This window comes from Microplitis mediator, chromosome 2, assembly GCF_029852145.1.
Source record: "Microplitis mediator isolate UGA2020A chromosome 2, iyMicMedi2.1, whole genome shotgun sequence".
Lineage (NCBI taxonomy): Eukaryota > Metazoa > Arthropoda > Insecta > Hymenoptera > Braconidae > Microplitis > Microplitis mediator.
In genome coordinates, this window is record NC_079970.1 from 8,597,516 (window position 1) to 8,606,161 (window position 8,646).

Here is an 8,646-nt window from a genome sequence, read left to right on the forward strand (position 1 = left end):
CTTATAGTGGTACCACGAAAAGGTCAATGTTTGCTTGCCCGGCCCATTTTAGGCCACTTTTGGGCCTACCACCTGTGATGCTTTATGATAAGGCAATCCTTCTTTAGCAGCAACAGAGAATTGACGGCTTACTGCGTCTTGGACTTCTTTACGAACCATATCAGCCATCTCCGCCGGGTCCATTGTACCAGGTTCCTTTGATATTAGTATTGTCCTAGAATCACGCCAGATCTTGGGCGTTTGACCCCACATGAGCATTGTGTTCATGATAATCGCTTTCACCATATTTGACACGTTATTTAACCAACATTTGGCCCTAAGGCCATCCGGTCCAGGGGCTGTTTTATGATCCCGTTTGTATTTCAGAATCTCGGCTACTGTGACAGGACGATAAAACTTCCTCGTGACTTCTGGAGTAGGGTCACTCTCTTGCACGAATTCCTCGCTCGGCGTCTTGAGCAAATCAGCCCAAAATACTGTCTGGTCCTCCAATATTGGGTGCGGTTGCTCCTTAGAATCACCGTCAAGGATTTTGTGGGCTGCCTTCGACATATTCTTTGACCAAAGTGACTAGATTGCTCTGTATTCATGACATCTGCGTGTTTTCCGATTCATTGGCTTTTCTGGCGTTCTCTTGGTTTTTGGGACTTGATCACTCTCAGATTGCTTATGAAACCTTGTCTGGAACCAGAGTTTAAGGTCGATTTCTGGACTCTGATGGCAAAAGACAGCCCTTACTGCTGAAAGCAGTCAGATTCTCCCTTGCCCTCGGAGTTCAGGTAGTTAATGGCAGATTCTAACCATTTCCTCAGTCCGTCTTCCTCTAGTAGATTGCTTTGTGTCCCATTGGGTGCATCTTCAGCTGTTCGGTTCACTTCCTTCTGGTACGTGGGTAGGTGTCGAAATCTCAACTTCAGGTGTAGTATTGACAGCATCCTTTTGCTGATCCCGATAGTGTTTCACAAGGTTTTTGTACTCCGACTTTCTTCTCATCGAGCTAATGGACGATACTGACCTAACCGGGTCAGTCTTCACCTCACCGAATAAGTATTCGTTCATAAACTGTGTCGTGGATGGGGCTTGAGCCTCTTCAACAGCCAAGCGATGAAGATCCTCTTCTTGCCAGCGGTGTTTCTTCCGAGTAAGATCAATTTCATGTAGTGAAGGAGTTATCACAGTGCGGGCATTCAAAATTATTCAAATTATCACCAGATGACGTTGCTTTGTTGTTACTTGATTGTTTGCTGCTATCAGTATGTTGTCCAGGAGTTACTGAAGAGTTTTCCCCACTGTGAGTAGGCATAGAGATACCTCCTCTTCTTCTGCTCACAGTTTGTTTATCACCAGAATGAGCAGTGGGGTTTTCCTCGTTCGAGAAGGGTTGACAGGTTAATTTTCTATTACGAAGTTGTTATTCGTAGCCAGTTAGCTGGGAAGCGCTTAACCTTGAGAGCACCACAATTAGCTCTGACGGGGAGCCACCCCTTGCTCCAGCGTTTGCGCGTTTACTACTATTGGTTCTTATCATGAGTATTCTATACTCTGTGCTCTTTCCTCAATTTTTTCATAAAAACTGGACATTTCGAGTTGTCTAACGCTGAGTGCTCTGTGTTGGAATACTTTGCTAGAGATCAAATGTGACACTTGAGTAGCTGATCTCCCCTACAATCCCTCGATTCTCTCACGTTTCCTCCAGATTATATGGATACAGACTCGTAGTGGCTGTTGATTCGGTTCCACATGCTTATTGATCATAGAGAATGCTAACAATAAGCTTATACGCTTAATATTTCGCTTGTAAACTAGAATATGGTAAAAGATAACACAAAAACTAGACGCTAATTTCTGCGCTATAACTTCGTTCTCTGCTTTTAGCCTCCAGTCTCAATACGAATAGGGCGCCAGGTAATTTTTAATCACTGGAACCACCAAACCAGTAAATCATGAATTTTAGATAAATTTTGATCTGTGGATTTATCTTGAAACCACGCATTGATAAAAACTTGATAATTTTTGATCTGTGGAATTATCACCGAAACCACGCATAAATAAAACTAAACTAAAACTTAACAAAAATGCTCAGAACTTATAAGCAAAAACAAAACGGAGACTGGAAAACTAAAAACAGAGTTACGGTATGCCATGGTGTCGCTCAGTGTGTAGGTTTATGGAGAGAGGGAGTGGTCCGGGTTACATCATTCCAAAGTCATGTAGATTCATTTTGAATTTGCGACTTTTATTTAACAACAATAATCTCAAAACTCTATTTAACAATAAATAAAATACGATAGCTCAGTACAAATAATATTTTTCTCTATAACGAATGCCGAATATAATAAAATTAATCTTAACAGAAGGTAAATTGACATCTAAATGATACGTATAGATATTTTATAAATAAATCAATTAATTAACTAGAACTAAATGATAATCTAATAATATTTGGTAAACTAGAACAATAATTATGGATTCGATACTCTAGAACATTTTCTTTAGCAAAATCGTAAAACTAACGTACATGGGTCTCATTTCGATGTTAATTAGACAATAATTGGTTCAACAATCAAACATGTTTCTCATAACTCTTTCATAAAATAATATTAACAATAAAACGTGATCGTGACTCTAAAAATGTAACACTATTCTCATAATTCTCTCAGATATTAAATCTTTTCTTTAATTAAAACAGGAGCATAATACCTCAAGACTTTTGACTCGAACTCGATTAATAATTTATAATAATTATTTCATACCTGATGTCTGGTGAATAAATATCAAGTAACGTCTTACACTGTTTTTAAATAATACTTCTGTAGCAATGATCTCAATCTATAGCTTTCTACAATGCCTTGAACTGTAGCGCCATTACTACACACGTCTACTCGCTTCAAGCGACTAGAGTCGAATGCTCACGTCCGTACTCCTCGAAGGTCTCCCTTCGACTTCTCTCTCTCAATTCTCAATTCTAAAAACCCCAAACTCAATCCTATCGTTATCAATAACTAACCTCTATATTCTAAATTCTTAAATTCAACTCAATCTTTACTATAACGGTAACTGGAGGCTCAAGTCCCCACCAAACGTACTCACTAAACCCCATTCTGAGTATGGATATCCTTGGCAGTTGCTCTTCTGGAACAGACTTCAGCTGGGATCATAAAACTTATAAACTAAGTGACCTATGACTTCCTCAGCGGTACAAGTGGTCACGACTTGTCCTCTAAGGCCTGTCAGACTAATAATTTAAAAATGACCAAACGGCTTCCACAACAGCAACGGTCACAAAATTACTGTTGAGGCCTGCCAAACCAAGACTCCAAAACTGATCCCATTCTGCATCCGTCAAATTCCTTATATACTGGAGCACTAGCATCTTAGCTAGACCTCTGCAATCAACCAAGAAGTCTCAGAGGGATAGAACTAGGTTCTATCATCAGATGATACCGGGTGACTAATTTAAGTCCCGCTCCACGGTAATACTGACTCGTCCACATACTCAAAACACCAAAACTTAAAATCCAAAACTCAAACAATCATTTTCCCAAACTTTAATCTCAAACCATATCCCATAATAATTTTCCATAATTCTGATTCTAATTCTTATTTTCTTTATCCAAAAATCCATAACTGTAGCCAAACGTTACTCCATATTTAATTCTTAAACTATAACTTAATCAAAATCTGTATCAAAATCGTAAATTACTGTAAGCTAAATTATAAGTCTTGAGTTACCATGCTCGTAAATACAATAAAATTCGTTGGTGTTTGTGACGTTCACTTTGATTTGACCCCCATACGAAAAATAACGTCACAATATGAAGCATGTGTATATATATCTACAAGGATGAAGAAAAGACCCCTGTCAAAAGGGGTGCGCATTGTAAGTAGCAGGTTTTCCGGTTAACTCCGTTACTTTAATTAATTAATTGTCTTCAAATAGTATTCGAAGATTGACGTCGACTTGTAGTTCAAGTTTTATTCAAATTGTAGTCTGAAATTAATTAATAGAAACTTTATGTCAAATAGATCAAAACTGCTCAATTGAAATTTTTTGCTGAGAAAGCCAGATTATTTGGATATACAGAATATGACTTCCGTGCTGACTTCCAACTAAAGAGATGAGATAAAAAAAAAAAAAAACCATAAAAGCAATATTATCATTTTGATGAATATTAAAAACTCAACTTTTGTATAAATAAAGGAAAGAATGTCTGACAAGAAAAAGTTACCCTGATAGCCCAACTCTCTGGTCAAAAAACTGAAATCAATTGGTTGCGACCAAAATGACGACAATTTGTTGACCATTTCACACTTATAGAACTGTTGACTACAATTTGACGATAATCTACTCTTTCAAGTTATCGTCAACTTATCTATTATGATATGTAGTATAAGCTGATAATTTAAAACATTTCATATAAAAATACAAGTATAAGGATAATAGTAATTCCTGATAGCCACACTCTAAATATAATTGCTGAGCAGGTTGTGCAGTGAAACATTTACGGTTAACTTAACGACAAGTTTCTGGCAAGCCCTGGCTGGATAATACTTGCGTGCAAGATAATGCAAATCTTCTGCCGTCATCTAAATGTAATTTAACAAAAAATCTTGCCGTCAATTTAAAGTGAAACTTTCAATCAACTTAACGTCATTGTCTGACAGTAACACTTGTAGTCAAATTGAATTCAAGTTACAGACAATTTACTGCCAACTTAAAGGTAACTGCTTGCTCTCCAACATTTTCCTTTAAGGCTGGGCCGTATTAAACGAATTTTTGAATTTTACTTTTCTTTTAATTTATTAATCAATTGTTATTACAGAAATTTTGATAGCTTCCGAAAAAATGTGAAAGACAAACTTTTTCGGAAGGTTTTCATCATTCGAGTGACGTAATTATCTAAAATGTAATTAGAAAAGTAAAATTCGAAAATTCGTTTAGTACTGCCGACCCTTAAGTTGGCTTTAGAATACGGCAGTAGCTTGAAGTTAACTTGTGGGTAAGGTGGCTATCACCCTGATAGCCACACCTTACTCAGTAAGGTGTTATGTCCTGGGAGGTTACTAGGATCGGAGCTGACGCCACCTCCTGGACAGTGAGCAGTTCGTTGTCACGCGGGACCAATTTTGAATTTGAAAACAGTGATAAATTTATTGTTGACTATGATGATGATGATTATGATGATTATTTAATGAAATAATGAAATGATGGATAAGGATAGATTTAATTGATAAAATAACTTTTAACTGAAGACTGAGTTTTATTATTAAGTGTAGATAAGATTTGATCAGTAATCAGTGCAGCCAGATCGCGGACGAAAAGTTCCTCTTCCCAAGCACCGTTTAAGCTGTGAGTGATGCTAAAATGGTGCGAAGGAAGGGGAACTTTTCGTCCATGATCTGGCTGCACTGTCAGTAATAACAGTTGTGCTCGTCAATAGTTCTCGGAGAGAAGTGAAGTTACATCAGACGGCAGAGGGATCTCTGACCTCCACTCTCCAACTTCTCCCCACTACTCTCATGTTACACTCATGCTCATACAATATACATATATATATATATATATATACTTATATATCCATGTTCTTTACCAAATATACTTATACTTTTTACTAATACAAATTCGAGACATAAACTTACATATTTACGTTCTTTACTTTATCCATTCTACGACTTTACTTATTACTTATATTATTTATATTCTATTTTCCTGTATTTGGATACAATCTTTCAGTTAAATATTCTAGACTATCAGAGGTGTATTCTTTTATAATTATTCTATATTTAATTAATTGATACGATTGACATTATCATTTATCGTGAAACATCATTATAATTATTCTAATGCTATATTTCTATATTTCTATTAACCTATTTATTATACGAGCTGCTCTTTATTTAATATATAACAATATATTAATAATAATAGTTAAGTTCTTGCAATATGGTTTTATAAATAACATTTATTTATTGTATATTGCACGACTCATGATGCGAAGCATCTGAGATGTGCTTTACGATCGAAAAATTTATTTCGCTTTACTTCGGCAACTATTTCAATTATTATACCCTTGTTAGTTTACAGAATTAAGATATTTTGCATATTATTTTGAAGATAATTTAATGGAGATTAGTTCCATACTTTTCAAAAATTTATTTAGTTCAAGAAAAACGGAAAAAACATGAAAATAGTTTAAAAAAGTTTCCTGTCCGTCAAGTATGAAACCCGTATACACAATAACTTGCGAAAAATGCAGTAATTGAATCAAATTTTTTTTTTTTTTAATTCTTTGAAAGATTTGTAGATCCCCTATTGCAAATGGCTAGATAACTCAGTGTCGTTTAATTACAACTAATAAAATAAAAAAAAGACTGTATAACTATATCTATATATATGTCTATGTAAAATTAACATGGATGGTGATATATTGGGTACTATCAGGAAAGCCTACTAATGAAAGTGGTTAAAAAGCAATAGGGCTAAATGTAAACCGGCTAAAAAAAAAAAAGTGGCTAAGTATTACAGTGGAACTATACGAAATGTATAAATTATCAATCATCCAACCAATCATTGTGACAAAATATAAATCTTCACATATCACAAATGTTCTAAATGAAAAAGGGGCAACATATGAAAGTGGCGACATATATTATAATTACACATGTATACCTATAATCATTATTTTCATATATTTTTAACTTCCCGCTAAGAAAATTGTAAATTTTCAAAAATTCGGGAAGTTATTGGTTTCGGTCCGATTTACGAAAATCGAATTTCCATCAGATGTCGACGTTTTGAGGTCCTAGAAAGCTATTCTGACTAATTTCAAGATGATGTCCGAGTGTATGTATGTATGTATGTATGTATGTACGTACGTACGTATGTAAATACCTGTATCTTTTGAACGGATGAACCGATTTTGAACTTTAAGGTGTCATTCGACGCGGATTGTCAATATCTTGAAGCCGAGAGAAAATTGAGCTTGATCGGTAGGGCCCGTTCAGAGATATTCCAAAAATAAAGTTTTTTCAAAAATGTTTTTTTTGGATAACTTTTAATGTGCTCGATAGATTAATTTCAAAATGGACTGGGCTCTAGAGCTTTATAAGCCGCGTCGAATGCCACCTCAACCATTAAAATCGGTTCATTCGTTCAAGAGAAACCGTTGTCGAAAGAATTAAAAAAAAAAATTTTTTTATTTTTCCTGAAATATCTCGAAAACGACTCGATAAATTGAATCCAAAATTTGATCAGCTTTAGAACTTGACAAAACGCGTCGATTGCCGCCTCAACCATCAAAATCGGTTAATTCGTTCGTGAGATATCGTGGGAGAAAGAAATGCTAAAAAATGGTTTTTTACAAAACAATGGCATAAAAAAGTATTTTCGAGCTCGAAGAGCTCGAAAATGTATTCACAATAGTGTTTTCGAGCTCAACGAGCTCGAAAACAGCGGGAAGTTTGGGGGCTGGCCCGCAGGGTCAACTGACAGACCGATTTTTTTTTTTGTTATTAATCGAGATATTTTGAGTAGGTTCTTTTATAATTATAAAAAAAATATATGATAATATATGATATCAAATATGCGCTTATTTGTGGATCTCAAGTTCACTAATTAATTAACAGGTGGAGGCACCTGAGGCTACTGAGCACATAAAAAAGGTCTGCAGTGAAACATTTTCGGCTAACTTAACGAGAAAGTTTCTGGCTAGCTTGGCTGGATAATACTTTCCTTTAAGTACACGGAGAAAAAAATATTGTTCTCAGAAGTATACTGTATAGTTACAGTAACAATACGCTATAGTTATCTACTAGATTGTTACTGCAACGATCTACTGTATCGTTCTGACAACAATACGGTGGATAGCTCTGAGATCTATACGGTATCGTTCTGAGCCCTATCTGACGTCACGCGCGTTGCAAATTATATGAGATATTTAAAAACCTTTATCATTCATAAATAAATGATAAGCAAATAACTTTCATTAAATAAAATAATTTATAAAACTGATTTATTAGTTAGTTATAATCTAAATAAATTTTAAATATAAATATAAATATATCTTTTAATTTTTTGAATTTATTTATTATTAATTTAATTTTAAATTAAATAATAATTCAGATCTCATTTGTTTATTAATTATTTTTCTACTATTTACGTATCACATTTAAATTATAAAACATCGACTATATATAATATTTAGATTTTTGGTTATGAATGTATATTTGATTACAAAAAGCATAAAAAACACTTATCAATAAATATATCAACATAGTTATGGAGATTCTACTCTGTTAATTTATTAATTATCCGTGGGTCCATATTTCAACATCACAATTATTTTTTACACTATTTTTTTTATTAAACGTCTGCTAGCAATAATTATACAATATTCAAAAGTTGGCGCGAAAATGGATGTTTAGTTAGGTTAGACGGTGCCGTGTGAGGTGACGACTACGGAAAGTCGTATAGGGCTCACAGCTATCTAATAGATAGTTACCGGAACGATACGGTATTGTTACCATAAGCATACGTATTGTTGTGGTAACGATCTACGAGTTACTATACTTTAGATCGTTCGAGGAGCAATATTTTTTTCTCCGTGTAGGCTTCAGAATACGGCAGTAGCTTGAATGTAACTTGAC